Below are 22,082 nucleotides of genomic sequence, written 5' to 3' on the forward strand. Positions count from 1 at the left end.
TGGTAAAACTATTCATATATATATGAAAAGCCAATGATACAACTGGAAGTTTCCCCTGTTTTGAGGAATAATCACTGAATAAAATGTCACACTTTTTCCCTGAGATGAAACTTAATTTGCTTTGCATTACATATTCTTCATATACAATTAAGTTTCATTCAAACGTGTGTACAGCAAGATCAATAGTCCCTTATATCAATAAGGGCTGTAAGAAAACTTACAAATTTCAGTCTATAGTGGTGTGCATGTCAGACCAGGTATGACCTCTTATATCCATTGCTTCAGGAGGATGTTAAAATATGGACATCACAAAAAGATGTGATTTTTGATTTGTGTTTCCAGTGAGTATTTTACAACCTTATGTATCTCTTCTCTATAAGATTAGAACCAAATTTATCCTTCTCAGAGTTGCTGACTTCACTGGTATATTGAGCAGCAGCAGATAGGGTATAGTGCTGTTGTGGTTTAACCCGGCCGGCAGCTAAACAGCACACAGCCGTTCGCTCACCCTCCCCCCTCCCTCTCTGGGATGGGGGAGAGAAATGGGAAAGTGCAGCCTGTGGGTTGAGATCAAGACAGTTTATTAAGATAGGAAATAATAATAATAATAATAATAATAATAATAATAATGTGTACGAAACAAATGATGCACAATGCAATTGCTCACCACCCGCTGACCACTGCCCAGCCCATCCCCAAGCAGCCGGCCCCCCACCCCAGCTAGCCACCCCCATACATTGTTTAGCATGATGTCAGATGGTATGGAATACCCCTTTGGCCAGTTTGGGTCAGCTGTCCTGGGTCTGTCCCCTCCCAGCTCTTGCTGCACCCCAAGTCTGTCCACTGGCAGGACAGAGTGAGAAGCTGAAAAGTCCTTGGCTTTGTGTAAGCATTGCTCTGCGGCAATTAAAACATCAGCATGTTATCAGCACTCTTCTCATCCTAATCCAAAACATAGCACCCTACCAGCTACTAGGAGGAAAAATAACTAACTGAAACCATGACAAGTGCCAACAGAGAAGGGTGACTTCTGTTGTTTACTTCAGGTTTAACCCGGGACCAACATTTTATTTTATTTTAATTCTACAAGACTGGTTTGATCTGTGTCATTACTAGGGATTACTAGGAAGAACATATATACTTGTACTCCAGCAAGCTGACAGGTCCCCAGCTCCTGGTATTAATCACGGATAGTTCTCTAGCACTGTGCCATAATTTTCCAAATACCTTTTTTTTTTTTTTTGTGAAGATATACCCAAAAAAGACACAGGAACATATGGTAATCTTATCAAATGCCTACGCTTACAGTTACAGGAGGAAAGGAATTTTTAGAGGAGAGGATACTGAAAAGCAATAGTTTTTTGCATATCAACAGCTTGAGCCTTCTCAATTTTTCCACAGTAGGAAATCTGATCTAGAGCATATGGTGAGTTTATATGCAAAAGCATGATAGACTTAAAATGGCAGTTCTTAATTAGCACCTTATTAGTGTTCAGGTGCTAGCCATGTTTAGTAAGAGCATGGAATATACAGCTTAGATTTTTTACATCTAGAATGGGATTACACCTGTTTAACACAGGTGCTAGCTATATTGGGGCTGATTTTATTAACAGAGCTTTTCTAATGCCAAATAACACTATACTTTTGAAATCCTTGAAATATCTTTTAAACTACTAAAAATTAAAAAAAAATCTATGTCAATGTACTGCAAATATTCTGCAGGCTGTACTTGCTTTTACCACCCATAATTTTGAGATAAAATATCTAAACTTGCCAAAAGTTTGACAATGATAATTGCAGCACTGTTGCTAAGCACTCTGTATAAGCAATCTGTATTCAGTTTACACACAGTTACAGTTAGAAAATAAAACTGGAAAATGACTTCTAGTTAGATGCTTGAAATATTGAAAACATTGATTTTATGAAAGCAAATATTATTTATTTATGGTTTAGGCTTGTCACCTGTCCATCACAGATTAAGAATTACAGGATGAGTGAGGATTGAGGCAAAGCTTTTACCCTACAAATAAAAATCTCTGAAACTCTAGAAATGTAGTACTGTTAATGGGAAAAAAAAAAAAAAAAAAAAAAAAAGCCTTGCTTTGACTGAACAGTTTACCTGGTTTACCAGGTATCTCTAGACTGTTCATCTAAACCATTTCACATACTGCACTCTTGTTTTCTGTGTGATGTTAAAAAATAATAATAATAATATAAAACAAAACACTGTGAACAAAAGTATTGTAAACAAAAGCAGCAGGAAATTAGTTTATCTAGTGGCAGATAACAGGTATCAAAGATTTACTGTGTAGTAACCACATTGGAAGACTAGTTCCACAAGAAAACTGAAAATTATATTATTGTTGAGGGAAAGCATCAGACATGCTTTCCAACATGCTAACTGCTTTCAAGAACTGATTGCTATTTTTGCCTATCCATTAAAACCTCAAAAACTTAAGGCATTAAGCATAGTATTTTGCTTAACCAGAATGTCTTCAATTATTCAGGGTTGTAGGAGTGGGTTTGGGTTGAGTTAGTTTACTACTACTACACAATAACCAGTGAGAAAAGTAATGAGTTGAAGACCTTGTAGATGACTTTTCAGGAAATAAAGGATGATTTAAAGCACCTGTGCAGTCTGAAAGCCAAACTCACCTAGTTGTTATAGGCCCTTTTTGCTGAGTTCTGCATGACTGTTCTACATGAGATATAGAAGTTAAGGGGAAAAAATATTAAAGATGCATAAGGAAAAGCTATCAGAAATGGTAAGTTTTTATTTGAGTGATAGAATAGCCAAAAAAAAATCAATTTCTACTGCTTTGCATGTGGTGAGATACAATGATAGCGCTGAACAAAAAGGTGACCCTTTCTTATAATAGCAATGTGAAGTAGGATGGTTTCAGTTTGCTGAGAGCTAGTTCCTAACTGAATTTTCAGAGGCTTGTAATGTGGGGTAAGGTACATGTTCAAATCAATAGTAATAGTCTTTCTAACTTGTTTAATGCTTGGAACAGACTAAAAACCAAGCTAAAAAAAAAAAAAAAAAAAAAGGAAAATCTGTGATAAATGATGTATCTGGCTATTGTTGTTTCTTGTGGTTAAATTCGCATGAACAAAAGTTTTCTTTTTTTGTTGTTAACCTTCTTTGTTGTTTTTTTTTGGGGGGGGCATATTCACTATTATAGAATATATTATTATATCTTTATTTAATTCTGTGGCTGGCTATGAATAGCAATATTCAGATTTGAAGAATATTCAGATTTGAATTATTCAGCTAAAAGAGTGTTACAGAGATGAACTGCTTTTTTATTATTATTATTTATTTTTAGCGTTATTGCATTTAGAGATTTGAATATTCACAAAAATGAACGTAGAGGTTCCATGTTTTTTCATTATCTTTACTGGAAAATAGTGTGCCTGAACAAATTAGTTAAATCTGTTTACAGAACTAAATGTGGCTGTGGGAGGATAATTTTAGTGTCTAATCTTACACAGTCATGCCAAGCTAATTTTATTCTCCCTTTTCCCTTTTTAACTTGATGTCTTACTAAAATCAGGATAACTTTCTCTTTACAAATACTTACATGACAAAATATTTATTGTATGTTGTGAAATATATTTATAGAGATATAAATCATAAGCTATAATACTAAAATATAGTAAAATATAGTAAAGGATCTGAAATATGCATATTGGTGCTCCTTGGTGAAAGAAACATAAATGTTAGGCTGAGCTGTGGATTTCTTTCTTTTGGATGTGGATTTGTTAGCACCTCTAACTTTCTACCAATCTGCTTTAGCTTTTTTAAGAAGTACAAAATGATTAAACAAAAGAAATTGATTATGCATTCTGACTTGGATCTTGCACTTGGATATGCACTGATGTATTTTCTGAGTAACTTATGTTATTACTTGTGTTATGAAGCTATTTTTTTTTTTTTAAAGAAGTTCAAGACTGCGTCATGGTAAATATTTATTCTATGGGATGTAAGAGAAGTGAGGATGATCTATTGCCTACACATAGGAAAGAAAGGAATTGCAATACTTTTTAACTGGTGTTCTCAATTTTCAGGCCCTGCAAATAAGAGGAGTAGTCTGAAAAGTAGATATTAGGATAGGTTTTTCAAAATTTTATTTTTATTTCTTTAGCTAAAAATGGCCAACTTCCTACTTCTTCTTTTCTCTGGAAGACTAATCTGAGTTTTCTCACTTTTAGTATTCTCCTATCTCTCCAAAATGAGAATTACCACTTCTGGTATCATTAATAGTACAGGAAACATACAGACAAAATTTGTTGAAGGAGGTAATCATTAAATGATCGTTACTTCCCTGCTAAAAGGGGGGATCATGACTTTAAGCATAAGTTGTAGAATAAGAGTATGCCGTACCCATATAGGTAATACAAAGGAAGAAATTAACTATAGTAAACTTCAAAATGCATTATCTGTGCTGGGCAATGAAGTTTTTTCCAATGAACTGATGGACAAAAATTTGATTATTTAGCCATCTCTGTCAGAAACCATTGCTTAGAAGCCAAGAGACAAATGTTTCCGTAGACAGATGAGTACACTTGTAAGAAAAAGATATTACAGCTTTATTTATGATAGTGATATCCTGTTATTCACCTAATCCTGTCTTACATAGAAAAGAGATTTTTCTTTCTCTGTTATGAAGAGTTGTAATTCTCAAAGTGAGCATAGAACCTTATGGACATCTGTCTACAAAGAATGGATGCTATATAGCATTTAATCAGAGTAGCAGCAAGACTGTATGTGAGGCTGTAGGTGAACTTGCAATATCTACAGGCACAGCAAAACAAGTTAAGGACAAAACAAGGTCTGATCAAGTACAACTTCACCTTCTGCCCTTGGTTTTCCTTTCTTTTGTTGAATGAAGTCAAATGCAGTGTTTTACTTGAATGTTTTGCATAGTATTTCCACATAAGTTGTAACAGAAAACATAATATATGCTCACATTCAAGAGCTTTACTGTTTATAAACACATACAGTAGGCACATGGGTAAACAAACAGGTGAGCGTGGGATCACAAGTCTGTATGAATGCATAAAACCATGACCAAGATGACAGCTGCCACCTCTCTGTGATGTAATGCACAAGCTGGGTACTGTCTGCAAGCCTTTCCCTGCAGTTTGGGATCACCTCTCACGTCCTGCAGGGCTGCACAAGCATGGGTAGGAGGGAGCCAGCCCGTATGGGTGCAGAAAGAAGACTTGCTCTTTTAGTGGCAGTGTGACATGGTTGCTCAAACTCAGCATTGAAGTGCAGCTTTCAAATTAAAGGATAGGACTTTCCTTCTCTCCCATTTTGGTAAGGTGTTTGGACAGTGACCGTGTGAAGAGTTTGATTTCTAAACTTTAAGTGTTCGTGCGGCAGAAAATTCAGTCGAAGTCTACAGATACTTTCCTTCTAACTGTTCTTGCTTTATGTCCTTGAAGAGTTTGAAAAGGAGGTTAAACTTTGTTAAATGTAAAGACTTAGATGAGAAATATTTGAGAAACCTGCTGAATTGCTTTACGACCTGTAAAGCTATATTTTCATCTAAAGCAACTCTTTGTTAGGTGTATGTACATCCTAGCCGTGGACCTGGTAAGGTAAAAGGACAGATTGCTCCTAGAACAAGCCATCAGGAGAGGCAAGAGAGCAACAGTACAACATAAAGAAAATAGAAAAACAATCAGGCTGTAGTGATGGGTGATTTCAATTTCCCAGTACGAACTGGAAAAACTGAAAAGCATGGCACAATGAAAAATAAAATTATAGAAGATATAAAGACTTATTGACCTGTGGTGTCAGACTTCTAATAGGACTTGTCCTATCCAATTTCAGCAAAAATGTGCAGTTAGTAGATTAGAAACAGCAGAGCTACTTGGCTCAATGACCCCATGATTAAATTCAATATAACTTAGAACACTAAGCCAAATATATCAAAACCACAATATGAATTCTCAAAGGTCTACTTTAAAGGTATATGAAAACTATGAAAAATGTACAAAGAAACAGTAATGGAGAATATCTTCAGTGAGGAGAAAAAGGTTTTTCTGACATTTCTGAGATGCAATTTTTGGGGGAAGGAAGATAATGATGTGGTTGTGGGGAAGTAACCCCTACAGTTTGACTGGTATATTTTCTTTAAGCTCATGATTTAATAATTGTGTTCCATTACTGATTTTCTCCTAAAATTATTGTGTGAGAACTATAGCTACAGCCATACCTGGGTCTGTGGGGGCACCAATCCTTGCCTATCCTTTTGATAACCATAGATGGGTTTCTCAGAAGGTGCATATTACTGTAGTAAGTGATTTAACCTCAGTCCTTGTCTACAGCACAGGACCACCTTTGGAAAAAAGAAATCTGTTAGATTGTTTGAACCTCACAGAAAAATGATGATCATCTAGGAATCAAACTGGGGAGGAACTGGGGCTTCTAGAGATGCACTGGATGGTTACGTAACTGTGATATTAATGGTTTTGCACTAAATGTCTGCTAAAATGTATAGTTATCAGTGTAGACATTTAAATCACATCTGGTAGGATTTTAAACTTGGTTTTATGTATGTTAGGTGAATCAGTCTTAAAACTAGACATGCTTGTGTTTATCCATATAATTTGAATTTCCTTGGTTTTCTTTGTCCCTGTAACTTGGACACATAATTGGACCAAACATTATATAAATGACTTAAAATAACTAGAGACTTTAGTCTCTCAGAATGTTTAAAATTCATATGAAACCTCTTTGTGCTTAAAAATAGTTATGTTAAGTAGAAAAGACAAAACTAGTCAGGGGTTATGGTAAGTGGGAAGAACTGTGAAATGACTGGAGGGGAGGAAAAAAAAAAAAATAAAAAATGATACTGACCCTAATCTTTGTAAAGCTTAGATTTTACATAATGCGCATCTAAAAATGTCTTAAATTGTCACAAAGACAGTGTTTTCACCTGTAAAGTAACAGAAGACTGGTACTTGAAGCTTTCATATTCTGTTGTAATATATCGATTTATGACCAAGATAAATAAGCTTTACAGGTCATTAAGCTCTGTTGCTGAGATACCTCCTTATAACTTGTCCCACATTTCAATGTGTGTAGGCTTTTTAGATGACCATCTCTCTTCTTCTTTAGTATTTATTATTATTATTATTTTTAATCTGTATCACACAGCTTCCATTTGTCTGGGACATATGGTAGCCCCCAATGATAGAGGATGACTTTACAGTGATGAAATCAAAGTCAATAAAATGGAAAGAGAAGGGTTAAATACCAGTTTAGGAATTAAGTAGGAGGAGGCAGCAGTGTCTCTGTGTACTCAAACATAATGAAAAATGCTGACAATTTACAATATTAGAGTGCTATAAGACTCAAATGTTAATTTCACTTCTAAATTAGTTGTGTTCTCTATAGCTGTAGTGACTCTATTCTTGTGCAGCAAATTGCTTGAACACCTCATCTACTATATAGTTGCCGTCATAGTTATACCTCTCTTTTTCTTTTCTGTGTTCTTCTATATTTAGCAAAGACATTGGCCAATGGTAACATAGGGGGGAGTGAGAATGTATGCCCCGTTTCATCACTTGCCTTGTTTCAATCAAGGCCTGTGGCCTTCATGTCATGTTAGACTCGACCATCTATTTTGCCCTACTCTGAGGTATCACCTTTATAGTATTGCCTAAGAATGCATTTGAGGAATTCAGACTTTGGGGGGAACCGTGACAATGGTAAAGATAAAGGACAAATGTGTCACATGTAAACTACAATTACTTTCATGGCTTCTCCCTCATTTACAGGTTTGTAACTTGAGCATTAGTTCTTTGTCTTGGCTCTTCTGTAACTGTTGCAGAGGAAGAAGGATCTTTTTCTTTAAGAGCTCTAGTCAGACCAGGCCTTCTGTCTTCTTTCATGAAACTTTTTAAGGTTTCAGTATGTTCTTGTTTCTCACTAGACACTTCAAAATTCTTTTTTTTTTTTTAAAAAAAAAAAAAAGTTCTGAAAAATAAGAGGAATAGAAAGAGCACCTTCATGGTAGTGAAGTAGTACAAGCTAGTAGTACTTGCTGTAGTCCTGACTATCCAGCTTAGTATAAGTACATGCACTGGCATCTCCTGATTCTTGATAAATATAACACAATCTGCGCTGTTTTTTTGTTGCCACAGACCAGAAATGCTGTCCTGCACCTGATAAGCATCGTGGATCAAAAGCACTGGAGGACTGCTCTGTGTTAAATTTAATTTTCATAGCAAGATTTTCAAAGTCTTTAGGAGCTAGTTCTGCTCATTTAATTGAAATTATAGGCTATGGCAGAATAATTTAACACGTTTGAAAATTCTAGTTTTTGTTTTAAATGTCAAAATAAATATCTGGATTTAAAAAGAAGAATCTGCCTAGGATACCATATTTGGGAGGCCAATGAGCTTTCATAAGGGCGTAAATGACAGAGCATTTGTTCTGTAGCTCATGGGCATAACAGGTTGAGAGGTTCTCCACTTGTTCAATTTTTGTTCAGTTTGTTCTAAACATATGTAATACCATATGGCCACTGAAGGGTTATGGACTTTTCTTATTAAGAAAACTACCAGAGTTAATATTAGGTATGAAGTAACATACCTAATGTGTCACCAAAATATTAAAAGAAACAAAGCAAAGATTTAAAAATAAGTTTTTAAAAAATCAGCTGGAGAAAAGAAGGTGCTTGGGGGGGAGGGGGGGGGAAACCACAACCTTTTAGTACTGTTGGTGTACGGAGGTATACAATAGGTATAATGAATCCTGTGGAGACAATCAGGTTAGCCCAGTAAAACACAGAGCTGTATGCTGTATTTACTGGCAACAATAAAATGAAATGTTCATGGTTTTACCCTGCACAGTAAATTAAAGCACTGATGTCCAGGTATTTGTTTGTAATAGCTCTCTGGGCAGGGTGGGGAAGCTGGGAAGAGATACGCTCTCACAGAGGGCAAGCAGGCACTGACTAGAATATAATCCTAACAAATATTGTTGGAGTCTTTAATCACATAATCCTTCACCTTATGTTACCATGTCTGTACCACAGATATTTAGTACCCATCCATTTCATATATAACTCATGTAAGTATGCTTTTGAATATATAATGATGAAAATATCAATATTTATTTTTTTGTAACAAATTCCATTTAGGGAGAAGTGTCCACAGAACTGTGCATTACATAGTATAAATTTTATGCTGCAGGCCAGTGTTAGCCTTACAGGATCATATCATCACATGTATAAGAAAGGGGTGGCACAATCTAAATTATAAAATCCAGTCCTCAGGTACGTCTATACAACTAATATTTCATACCTACATTCTTCCTGAAGGAATTAAGTACCCAGGTATATTTGGTAGCCCTCAAATCTGCACATATGCATTTTAGGAGCAGTTCTGTGCCCAAGCAATGTATCAGTATCTTCTGCTAGCAAATGGGTAAAGCTGGCAGCAGCAGTTTTTCCATCTATAATGAGCTTCTCAGCTTGCATCTGTTGTGTCCAGCTGCAGTCCTGTTTTTCAAGAAATCTACTTCTCTCCATTTCCTCCTTTTCAAACACCATTACCCAAGACTGTTTTTGGAGTTCAAGAGGCGTTTGTATACCATCCTCAGAAATATGGCTTGATTTTATTTAGTTATTTATTTCGAGGGTGGTCCTGTATAGAGCCAGGAGTTGGACTTGATGATCCTTGTGGGTCACTTCCAACTTGGGACATTTTATGATTCTGTAGTCTTGCCTGTGTGCTGCCTCCCCACTCTCCCTGCTGTGCTGCTGCAGGCCTTGATCCAATATAGACAGATATCTCCTCTGACCAGTATACTATAAAATTTTTGGACTGTTATCATGACTTTTTTTGCTCAGTTATTTAACAAAGTTTTCCTGCGTCCCTAGTGCCCTAGGAGAATTAAAAACTTTCAAAGACCTTTACATCTACAGTGCTAAACGTGGTATGCAATTAAAAATAACTGTATTTGCTAGTTTATGCCTAGCTACAGGTAGCTTGTCATTAAGTTAGTGCTTCACTGTCTGTATTACTGGCTTCTGATTTCTGAGAGTTTTCATAGTAACTAAGTAATGCATTTTCTGTTTCTGAAAATCTTAAGCTAGAGAAGTAAGAAACATGTTCTGGCAATGGTACTTACATGTATTCAAATTAGGGCCAAACTAAGTCCTAAAACTCACTGAATATGAATTTTAAATAATATAAATGAAACAGCTGAAACTTTATACAATGTGGTTGAATGTCTGTGTTGTATTGTTTCATCATTCCCAAATGTTTCCCTCAAGCAAGAATTGGTTGCTTTGAAAAATCTGGGATTTATGTTTTCATTTTTATTTAACTAAATGATCTTGATTAGAGCTAAGATAAAATCAGTATTTCCACCTAGTGGGAAACTGGTATTCCACCTTTTTTTTTCCCAAATCTCGTTGAAACTGAAGCTGAAATATTGAAATTTCTGACTTAAAAGCTCATGTAAAAATAATAATGAGATAATAAAACATTTTTGGAAACATTTCAATATTTAATTGTATTTTCTATGGTGCAGATTTGCCCCACTGTGTTATAGCTCATAAATCTAATGTACTTTTTCTCCTTCCTTTGTTCTCTGAACTGACTGCATCTCCCTAGGTGCAACCTGTGTGGACTCATGTAGAGAATTTCTCTAAAGGGGAAGTTTGATCACCAAGGTCATGGGGGACAGAATGCAATAAAAGAGGAAAGGAGTATTCTTCAGGACATGGAAGGAGAACAACTTGGAGTGATTTGCTATTTAATGAAATAACAGTGAAGGAAGCAAAAGTTGCAACACCAAGCAGTAGCATTTGGTGGGGAGAGGGAGAAGAAAGAAAAAATAAAACAAAACAAACAAACAAAAAAACCCACAGCCAACTCCTTGCTGCAAGTGAATGTAAGTTAAAATGAAGACAGGGCAGTGGAAGGCACTAGGTCAATCAGCTAGTGGAAACTGTGCTGGCTATATTAAGATTTTTTGAGTTGTGCATGCAGAAAAGGAATCAAACCCCAGAGGTGATGGCTATGCTACACCTTGTACTCCCAGTTTTCACATGGGCTCCCTTGCTGTTACTGAGAGAAGTCATGGTGGAGACTGCACAGGTACTGCTCATCTTGGCACAGGGCTGCAGGGTGGCCCCAGTGTGCGTCCGGTCTGGGAGCAGGTGCCACAGCACAGCAGAGCTGAGTGATGGCATTTCAGTGGTTTATTTGATTTTCATTTGTAATTCTTCTGGTTGCTGTGATATGTTTGGAATTGGTTTGGAATATGCTTATACTAGAAGATATGGATGTTTTGGTGGAGCAGCTTCGAGGTTGGATTTTTTTGACCTCAGGAAGCTTAATAAAATATTTATAAGATCACTGCAACCCTAATGATGTTATTAATGTAGGTACAATATACACAGAAGTGAATTATAGTCTAATAAATAGAATAAAATGCACTGTATAAAAATGCTTTATAGCTTTAGAGGAATGTATGACATATATGGATTGGTTTATGAAATTACAGACTTTAAAAAGTGTTCTTCAGTTCTTCCCTTAATACACAGGTTTGAATATCAGTTAATATCATGTCCTGCCAGGCCAAAGAGATCATGAAGATGAAAAGGCTAGCTTTTGCTTTGGGTCAGGAAGAGAAGGCAGTAGCTTTTGCAACTGTTTATTTATTTATTTATTATTATTTTTTCCTCCGTACTGCGAAATATATTTTAGTGGAAATCTCCTGACCAGCTTTAATTTCTGTTGATGACTACACATAGTTACCTGGTAGGCACAGCCATAAAGTATGAAGTCTTGGATAAGCTCAGGCACACTTCCAATGCTCTCAGCCTCTCCTGACCAGGAGGCAGCTGCAGAGGCTTCAGGACACATTAATTAGCTCCAACCAGTGCTTACCAGCAGAGCAGTACACTGATATCAGTAATCTCAGATCAGGTTTTGCTTTCCCTTTAATTTGGAAGATCGTATCTAAAAAAGAAAAAAAAAAAAAGTGTCCTTTAATCTGTACTCAGTGGTCAAAGGAGATATATGGAAGTTTTTTTTGTTGTTGTTGTTTTGTTTTTTTTTTTTTTTTTTTCCTGAAACCTTCAATAAGATTTCAATATAAAAGTATTTGTCTGTTTATTTGCTGATTTGACAAGCTTTGTTTTTAGACAATGAAAAACATATGTTTTTTAGCAAAATTAATCTAAGTCCTGTAGGGTTTTTTGTATGTCCAGAGATTTTGATTTAAACATGCAAAATATCAGAGATTACTTACATGACTAAATACCATGCTGTAAATACCATGTTCATCAGACACATGAGAAATCCCAGGATTCAAATGCCTGTGCTCCAAATATGCGGAGATATTTCATTTCGGAGCTGATCTTTCCCCCTCTTCCCTTCTGTCGCTGATGTGCATTGCATAAGGTATGCATAACACGAAGGGGCTGATCGCCCAGCAGTGCACTCTCTCTGTGGGCACTCTCGGGGCCGAGGAGCTATGGTGCGGCTGCTGCTGGCTCTGTGAAGGGTGGTGTGGGGCTGGCTGGAGCTGACTTTCTCACTCTGTGTGTGCATCTATGTGTGTGTCCAGCTCGTGGGAAGGTGATTATCTCGGGCATGGTGCCACGGGAGCTCAGTGTGTTGACTCAGGGCTGTTGCTGTGCTCGGGCTAGTAACAGCCTGCCGGAGCAGGATGCATGAAGCGCAGGCGTTTCTGTGGCTCCACAGGCAACCAGCCCAGGTCAGCTGGGGACAGAGCTGAGCAGAGCCTTGCTTGATTTGAGCTGACTCTACAGAGCTGTTTAGATCCCTGCAATACGCTCACAAAATGCCTATAATATTGGATTTTTCATTACCCAGAGTATTCCAGTCCGCTATCAAGCCAGGTAGCAGGGAGCTGACTGTAGCTAGCAAGGCTGGACCACTTGTAAATACTTGAACTGTTTGGCTTTTTTAATTTCTCATAACTTTGCACTTGACTAATTTTGCATCCCTGCTAGTTGTTGCATTTAATATTCTATTTGTGTTTTCTGTTCTGCTGCTATGAATATATGTACCTTCACCAACATTACTGCTAATGACTTTTTCTTCTTTTCATCAATAAAACAAGTATTCTCCAGAGTGACAGTAAGATCATCTGCTAGAAACAACATTACTGTTAATAAGACAATACAAAGAAGAAAGAAATTATTTCAGCTCAGCAGCTGTAGCATCACTTTAGCATTTGTGGTTGTGTGATATCTGGGGGGGGGGTTGGAGGGGAGGAGGAGAGGAGTAGGCTTCCTTCTTCCTTCCATTACCATAAGCCTTAAGAGGTTTGTTTTTCTATTATATCTATCCACCAAGTGAGTCAAAACAGATACCAGATAACAAATACTTTGACAGGCTGCATGAAATACAGCCTATGAGATGAGGGGGCCTTATCATCTAGCAGCTGATTTAATGGGCATCTTATTCTACTCAGAATATCCCTCTCTATCTCTATGTGGAACAAAGGCATTACTTATAACAGGAATTTCTTCATGTCTGAGTAGCATTGGCAGAAGAAGCCTTTGAGAGCTGTTAACTTGGGTAAACAGTACTGAGTCTGGTTGTACAAGCATATCTCAGTGTTTTTGCAGCTATCTCAGTCCTCACCAACATAGCGTGGAGTTATGTTCCAAATACCTTAAACATAAGGTTTTTTTGGGCGTTACAAATTATAAGTTAGCCTTTGACAACTAGACCAGCTATTTCAGGAAAATAATGAGAAATTTCATAGGGCCTTCCATTTTATGTGTACCTTGTACTAAATATATTAGTTTGTAATCTTGTAATCTTTTCTGTGGTCAAAAGCACTACTGTGCTTGTCTATGGGAGTAATAATCTGAACATGGCTGACCAAAACAATTTATCCTTTGTGCTCCCTCTTTTGTATGGGAAAATAAATAAATTCAGAAGTGTTCATTAGTGATATGAATCCCCAGTTCCTACAAAGTCTGTTTAATCATATTAATTAATTTACATACATGAGAAAGTAAGCGGCCTAGTGATTAGACGACAGACAGAACCATGAGACACTGTCCCTCCTGCAGTGAAGTGCAGAATGGAGTGTCTTCCAAAAACATTAGCTCATGGGGTGTTGTGTTGGTGCATGTTGATGGTGTGCACAGCCCCTTCTGTGCTAGCTCTGCTTTTCCCTGCTTCCTGCAGCAGCAAACGAATTCATGTAGCTGGATGTGAACACAGAAATAATGGACTTTGTCAAACTGATGAGTTGCAAGCAGTTTAAATTTGCAATCTTTTCCTCAGGAAAACTAGATTATTATTTTCTTTTTTGTATAAAGTTATTTTCAGAGCTACAGTCCGCAGAAGCTGTCAGGTGTGGAGGAGTTGCAAAGTAGTAAAGTGCTGGACAGACACTGATTTTTAAAATAAACCAATAAAAAGTTGTCAGCAAGGGTCTTGATTTGAGTGTTTCAGTAGGGTGGGGATCCTCCATGGATGTCTGCAGATAAGACTATTTGGTGTCTGTGATTCCCATTCCAGGCCAGTTTTGATCCCATTGAATTGTCCCCACAAGATGACTCCCAATATATTAAGATACTTTATTTAAAAAAGTGGAAATGTTTTCTTTGTTCCAAAACTGATTCTCGCATATCTAAGAATAAACACCTCTGGATATTTTTAAAGCCAATAGAAATAAAAAAGTGAGTCATCTTCTGAGCTCTGAAGACTAGATACTGTATTATAACATTTATGATGAGTTTTGCCTTTCTACACAGGTATCCCCAGTAAAGACAATCATAGCCAGCAAAATGGCTATCATATATCTCTCACTCCTCGGATAGAGAAATAATTGTTGTAGACCACCGAATCTGTACATGGAACAAGAAAAAGCTGTAAAAATGGAAAGAAATATGATGATAATGCATAAGATAGTATGGAAGACAAGATAAAGAAGCTTATTTGCATACACTCATAAGAAGAAGAAAGAGTAAATCAATGTTTTATTTGTTTCATCTAAATATTTTACTAATTGACTCGTGGCTAACATGTACAAAAAGAGCATAACTTTATTTAAGTATGAGTATTCAAATACTAATATAAGCACTCTCCATATGTTTCTAATATGATAATAATAAAAAGGACCCTTTTAATGGCTGAGATTTTTGCCTAGAAATTATGCCAACAAAGACTGCCATAATAGTTCAGGCATATGCCTTCTGCTTCTGAGGCATTAAGCTTTAGTTCTTCTGGGTTTTGTAAACTTTAGTTCTTCTGGGTTTTGCTGTATAAAATTCCTATTCATAGAGTAACTCTAATTAACTCTTGACTCAAAAGGAATTCCCCTTTGTCTAAAATCTTTCCAGGGTAAAGAAGTGTCTTTTGAAAGTATGGTAATAACCCCATGAAGCAGCAGAACAAAGATCTTTTCAGATCTGTAGTAAAATATATAGAATCAATTGGCTTTCAGTGTGGCTGATCTAGAGGACAATCCCACGAGCTGAGTGCTTGTAGGAGCATTAAAGCCGGTTGTGTGTTCATTTATCCCACTTGAGGGTTATTACTCACAAAATTTATAGTCAACATAAACTATCAGAAATGCTTATGCTACGAATTTTACATTTTCTCTGAGACTCGTCCTTGAGCAGGAAAAGCATGGGTACAGTAAAGACTCTGGATTACACCTATAAACAAAAAATTATCTCTTTGTTACCAGGAAAGCTTTCATGAACCAATGGTCAACTTATGCAAGAGGAATCTGAAGCCATATGAGGAGGAAGTCCTCTCTGTATGATCTGCCTAGAAAGAATCACAACAATTGCACTACTTATCCCTGATAATTACTGGCTACTATCTCAGTACTGCACTTAAATCTTGCAGAGGTTTGCTTGAATATCTATCTATCTACTCACCAATGTCAGTGATAAGTGTGATGAACTATTCCCATACAAGTAGGCTCTGGGGGTTGGAAGAGTGTAGACAAAAAAACACTTTTAGAAATCCTGCTGGTAAGAATGCATCATTGAACTCTTTATCTTGAGCAATAGTTTTAGGTTTGCCACTGTTTGTTTATTTATTTATTTATTTTACCATTAATTTGGGCACACAGAGACCTTAGCTACAGTTAGAATTTGCAATTTCAGAGAACTTATAGTACACGATTAATGCCACTATTTCTACAGTGTTATTTTATTATTATTATTATTATTATCTTTTATTTTAGGACAGTCATGGGCTGGTTTGGGGTAATACAGAGGGTTTCTTCCCCAGCTGGGGAAGAGGCAGGGTGTGTGTGCTTCAATTCAAAAAACTGCACGTAGTTGTCTGGTGTACACACCCTGAGGGGTCAACCCTGTCAGCTTGAAAGTTAAGATTTTCTTCCATATCCCTTTTTTACTACATTACATACTTTCAGGTATGATCTGCTGCCTGTTTTGCACAGCTGATCAATTGCTGTTTCTTGTGATTTTGAAACATTTTTGCCTCAAACTAAAGCTTTTAGCTAATGGTGAGGGGAGGGAGACAAGGTCTTTTGGTAAGTTCCTGTGCAGGCAAATATTTTGGCTTTAGAGGTATGACATTTATATATGAATGGCTTCTTTTTAATTCAAGATGACATTTGCTGTTAATAGGATGAATAACTGGCTTTCTAAACGTAAGTTTGTGAGTGGTTTAGTGTTTGTTGCATCTCCACTTTATTTCAAACATCCCAAAAATAGTTAAATTGCATTTTGAGTGTTTATTATACTCTTAAGAATGATTTAAGTAGAAAGAGACATGCTACAAGTGATGTTGATTTTACAAATTATAGTATTTGTAAATGTACATGCTAAATAGATGGTATAGAGTCATTAACAGTGTCTGAAGTTTTAGTTAAAGGGGGTAATTTCCTATAGAAGAAACGTCTACTGTCTGCTAATTATCTTACTAGTACTAACTGTACAGGATTGTGAATACAGCAACCAATTGTATTGTGCCACAGGATTTTAAATGTGTAGGTTGTTCTTCCTGTTTTGCAAGCATGCAGTATTTCCTATATTAATTTATGCATAACTGCTTACGAGTATAAACCTAATTAAATAACAGGTTTTTAACTTGCATTTCTTTATCTTTACTTCACAGTATACAATTTGCTTCTAAATTACTATGTATTTTTTTTTTATATCACCACAAAAGTCTGCTATGTATTACTCTGTCTTCTGGCTTATATTTTAGCTAGATCTTAATAAGAAGCTTCACTTTTTTTTTTTTTTTTGGACTTTTTTCCTTTTACATGGCTCCAGTGAGCCTATCAAATATTTCATTATAACAAGTTCCTACCATTCTGCTTCCTCTTGACACTTATGTCAGATTCATAGTTAAAGCTGGAAGAAGTCTTTAATAACAGGACATCATTTTCCTTACCAATTCAGAAATATGAAAGCCTTTGTAACCTACTCTAAATGCTTCCCATGAGCTCTCAAGAGCAACAGCCAGAGTTTGATAGGTGTAGTGTGTACTGCCACATATGTTATATTTATAGGTCTTGTAAAGTCTTTCTTTCCTCAGAGCTCCTTTCATATCATTATTCCTGGGAGTGCAATTGATCAATAAAAATCTACTACAGAAGCTACTGCATTGCAAAGGGTGAGAGGTGGCCACTTAACATTTCTTAGATCATGTACCAGCTCTAACTTTTGTCTGTATTTTCAGGAATGTGCTCCATTACTATTTATGATCTTATTAATTATTTGGGATAGTGACAACATATTAAATCGACAAGTGTGGATGTTAAAGCTTACAGAACTGGTAACTTTTTGAAGTGTATATGATGTTGACAGACACGGGCCCAATGCTGATCTATGCTGTGTTGGTGAAATTATCTTTGTGTCACACTCTTTGGTCTGACTTTCAGCATTGTCTGTAAATTAATTCTGAAATGGAGTAGGAATGGGCCTTTAGGTTTGGTGGATTTCACATTATCATCCTCTTTGCTGATTATGGCTTGTTCTGCTCAGTCTTTGGTCAGGAGGAGGCTCTTTCATCCTAGTTGTCAAACAGAAAGAGAGGACTGCAGCAAAGTGTTATGTCTGCCCTAGCTAAACAAATACTAGGCAAAAACAGTGGGTGAATACGGAGACAGATGTGGGTACTGATAGCCAAAGGGTATGGCTGATTAAGCTGTACCTTTAAGCGTTATTGCTTGTCCCATGTCCATCTCTGAGAATAGTTATTATGTTGTCCCCACAACCTGGTCAACTCTAGCTATGGTAGTGGTGGCAGAACTGCTGGTACAACCTGGAGTCCGGCTGCTGAAATAGCTCAGGACTTTTTATTCCTCTGGGTAGGAGGAGGTAATGACTGTAGAGGAGACCAAAATACGTTGAGCAAAAGGAAGGGGAAGTTTTTAGTGAGGGGTGTTTATTGATTGAAAGAGATAGCATACTCCTAATTGCAACTTTGGCACTACCCAGAATAATTTTGCTTTCACTCACAAATGAACAGTCGGAAGGGTTCTGCTGAGCAGATGATGTGCTGCTGCAGAAGTAATACAAGGCTGTTGGAGATTGTTTGGCTCTGAGTGGCTACTGAGAGCAAAATGCTTTATTAGTCATTAAAACAATCAGTGAAGAGATGTTGTATCTTCCAAAAAGCCTGCTTTAATGAATTAATTTTCATATTTTTAATATTCCTGTTATATTAAGATTTATATACAACTGAGTTATGGCTGTTGTGGGAAACAGCTTTAGAATTTCTTGGCATTTATGTATTTAAATTCCTTAACCATAATATTACATTAATGTAGTTGCACTGAACATTAAATTGATTTAAAGGTATTAATACTACATGCAATATACATTCCTTAGAGTGTAAATATCATAAAGCAGTAACAAAATGCAAATTGGAAAAATATTTCCCACATTCTTGGTGTAAGTATTAACTTTTTGCATTAATTTCTGATGGTTTATCATACTCCTTATAGCAAGATGACTTATGTTTTTTTATTATTATTATTATTTATTTTAAAAAGTGTAAATGAGCTCTGAATCAATTTCTGGATTTTGTAGAGTTAAAATACATCTTTGTCTTAAGCTTTTGTAGAGTGGGATGGGAGAACCCTCATAAAGCCATCCATAAAATAACTACCTCTAGCAATATATTTGATTTGAAATCATGAATGTTTCAGAAAAAACTACTGTGGTAAATCTTAAGAGGAAGAACACAGAATAGAAAAGCCCCATATCCTAGCATCTGTTTATAAGGAAAAAAATAAGTGCAGTTATAAATGCAATTAGATTTGCACATTTTAAAAAGTTTGCATGTGAGTGATCTGTATGAGTCTAAATGAATTTTAAATCCATTTGATGGCAGTCCCTACTGGCTGAGTATAATAAATCCGTAATTTTTGTGAGTGCATCCCTAAAAAGGCAGAAGACCATTGCCAGTACCAGTAAAAAAGAGAGAGAGAGAGCAGAGAATGTGATAGTTGCCATCTCAAATGCTTCACGCAGAATAAAGAAATTAATTGATCAGAAACTCTAAGCTGAATATCCTAAGGGGCTCTCCAGGCCTGCTGTGGTACTGTGGAGCTCTGGCTACTCTTTCCTGTTGTGGTGAGGATGTGACTCTGGTCTTAAGCAAGGCACATCACCTCTGAGACTCCACTTACTCTCTCTTTTATCATCCCCCACTCCTTTTTTTTTTTTTTTTTTTTTTTTTTTTTTTTTTTTAACTTAAAAATGGTGAAACCTTTGGGGAAGAAGCTTTCTTCTTTGTGTTGGTGTACTGCCTTGCTCTCATCTGGGTTGAGCCTCTGAGTGTTGTTTTGATGCACACCATACTCAAATCCAGAATCTGCACTGTCAGAAAGACTTCTGAAAGAAAAGAAAATAATGCATTTATAGCAATAATGAATTATATTTCACTTATCTAAACCAGCAATTCACCTACCAACACTGTAGTATGTACTTCTGACAGGAATGCAGTAAGTAAGTAAAGTCAAGAGATTATAATTTTTGCTGAAATTTTCCATGCTAATACACCTTTTATGCAAAACAATCACTAGTAGTGTGTTTTTTTTTTTTTTTTTTTTTTTTCCTAAATATGCTTTCGTTATGCAGAGACTGTTAATGGAAACACATTCTATACTGAAAACTGTTTACTGTTTGATTTTAAAAACAGATCTATAACAGTTCAGATCTCTTTAATGGAAATGTATCGTAAACACAAAACTGTTTATGATATACTATAAAATATCTTTATGTTGCAGCAGTCTAATGGAAATGTACTGTATATACTGCACTAATTATTTTATACTAAAACACATTAAACAAAGCCTGTTTAAACAGATATCCAGTTCGTAATTTACATTAACAATTTTAGGTAGGCATTCTAAAAGCAATCAACTTTATACAATAAAAACTTTTTTTTTTTTTTAACTAACTGTTCAGTGACTTCTCATTATTTTCAACAAAAAAGTGGGGACATAAAAGTAATACCAATTAGTTTTGAAGGCAGTCATGTTAACATGTTCTCACTTGCAGGTAGGTAAAAGCATTCTCAGACTAAGGTACATTGAACAGCATCTATAGTCTTCCACCTCTACTCTTGGATTAGGAGACTTTATTACCTCTGCCCTTTCAGCCAGACAGGGCTTATATTTATACAAATATGCATAGTAAAGGTCAACAACAGTGAAAATAACTCCATTAGGTAACAGTCTGAGCTCTTTAGAGACCCAACAAAAAAGAGGTTTCAGCTGGAGAGAAGTGTGTTCTCTCAGGAGAAAGTGTGTTAATCTATAAGCTTGTTTTCACAGAGAAGTACTCTGCAAATCAGTTTTGTGGCTTGCAGCTGCTCCATTGTGGACAAAAAGAACTCTGTAGACCTGGCTCTGTGTTTCTCTTTAATCCTTGCTTGTCGAGGATGTTCTCATCATCTGCATTGCAATGCCTGAACATGCTGCTGGATGGCATTGAGGGTACTCATGCTTAGGTCTTCCTCACTGAGACCCTGCTGGTGGAGGGATTGTGTGTTAGCTGAGGAGGTTCTAGACTGAAGAAATATAGAAATATGGAAAAGAGCATCTTGTCATGAGACCAAGGAGGTCAGAGGTTGGAGATTCTTAGGTCCTTGTACAATCTTTCTCTGAAGGAAAAAAAAAAAAGTTCAATTACCGAGACAACTAACCGTAATTTTTACAGTCAAGCCTGGTCTTCTCACAGGAATGGGAACTGCTAACAATGCAGTTTGCCAACTCCCTCTGTCCCCATTGGTAGTGGCTGGTAAGAGCAATTTGTCTTTTTTTTTTTTTTTTAATTATTATCTATTTATTTTGTTGTTGTTGTTTTTTTCCCCTTAAAACTCAGTTGCCCAAGGTTTTAATCTTTGTGAAACTTAATGGTTGCTTTATTTCCCCCTCTCTGTACAAGCTTGTCTTGTGCAATCAAATAAACCTGTGAGTCTCTCTCAGGTCTGTGCAAGGTGACAGCCTGAAATACTTATCACTGAGTCCAGCAGATGGTACTCTGAGAATCATAACGTCATTTAAGTGGGAGGGGATATATTTTATATTCTTTATTAATTTGAGAATTTATTTGTTGAAGTCTGGGAAGGATCAGTTCTCTGAAAGATTAAATATATACCTAATTTAAAATCAACGTTTTTTAACACGTTTGGGTTTTTACAGCTCCAGGAAAGCAAATACATTGGAAAATATACTTTAGATCTGTTAAGGAACACACTGAAAAAGTACAAGGGTAATATGGGTGAAAGAGTTAATGTCTTGCCTTTTTTTTTTTTTTTTTTTTTTTTCAGTGCCCAGATTTCACATTACCTTATGGAAAGGATAGAGGTTGGCATTTTCACTAGTACCTAAGCCTATTCCAGAAATTTCCAGGATTTTGCATCACATCAGGTAGAGAGATGTTATTTTAAAGTTTAAGTCACTCTACATGGACTCGTACAATATGTGAAGTTACTGTTTCCTAGTGTAGAACAGTGTGGAATTGATATAACCATTTGTGTTTTGCCTGATTTTAATCCACAGGACTGGATACAATCCCAAGAGATGATTAATTCCCAAGTGGTTAGAGAGACAG

The 22,082-nt window shown here is 36.3% G+C and overlaps 1 long non-coding RNA gene across 1 annotated transcript in view; it reads left to right on the plus strand.

The window, feature by feature from the left end:
- Positions 1–2,658: 2,658 nt before the first annotated feature.
- LOC118166751 overlaps positions 2,659–22,082 on the plus strand; it is a 27,254-nt gene continuing 7,830 nt past the window's right edge. Inside the window, exons 1-2 of the long non-coding RNA XR_004750709.1 lie at positions 2,659–2,765; positions 21,799–21,898. This is a non-coding gene — a long non-coding RNA (uncharacterized LOC118166751). The remainder of the gene's footprint in view (positions 2,766–21,798; positions 21,899–22,082) is intronic.

The sequence above is a fragment of the Oxyura jamaicensis genome, chromosome 4, assembly GCF_011077185.1.
Source record: "Oxyura jamaicensis isolate SHBP4307 breed ruddy duck chromosome 4, BPBGC_Ojam_1.0, whole genome shotgun sequence".
Classification (NCBI taxonomy): domain Eukaryota; kingdom Metazoa; phylum Chordata; class Aves; order Anseriformes; family Anatidae; genus Oxyura; species Oxyura jamaicensis.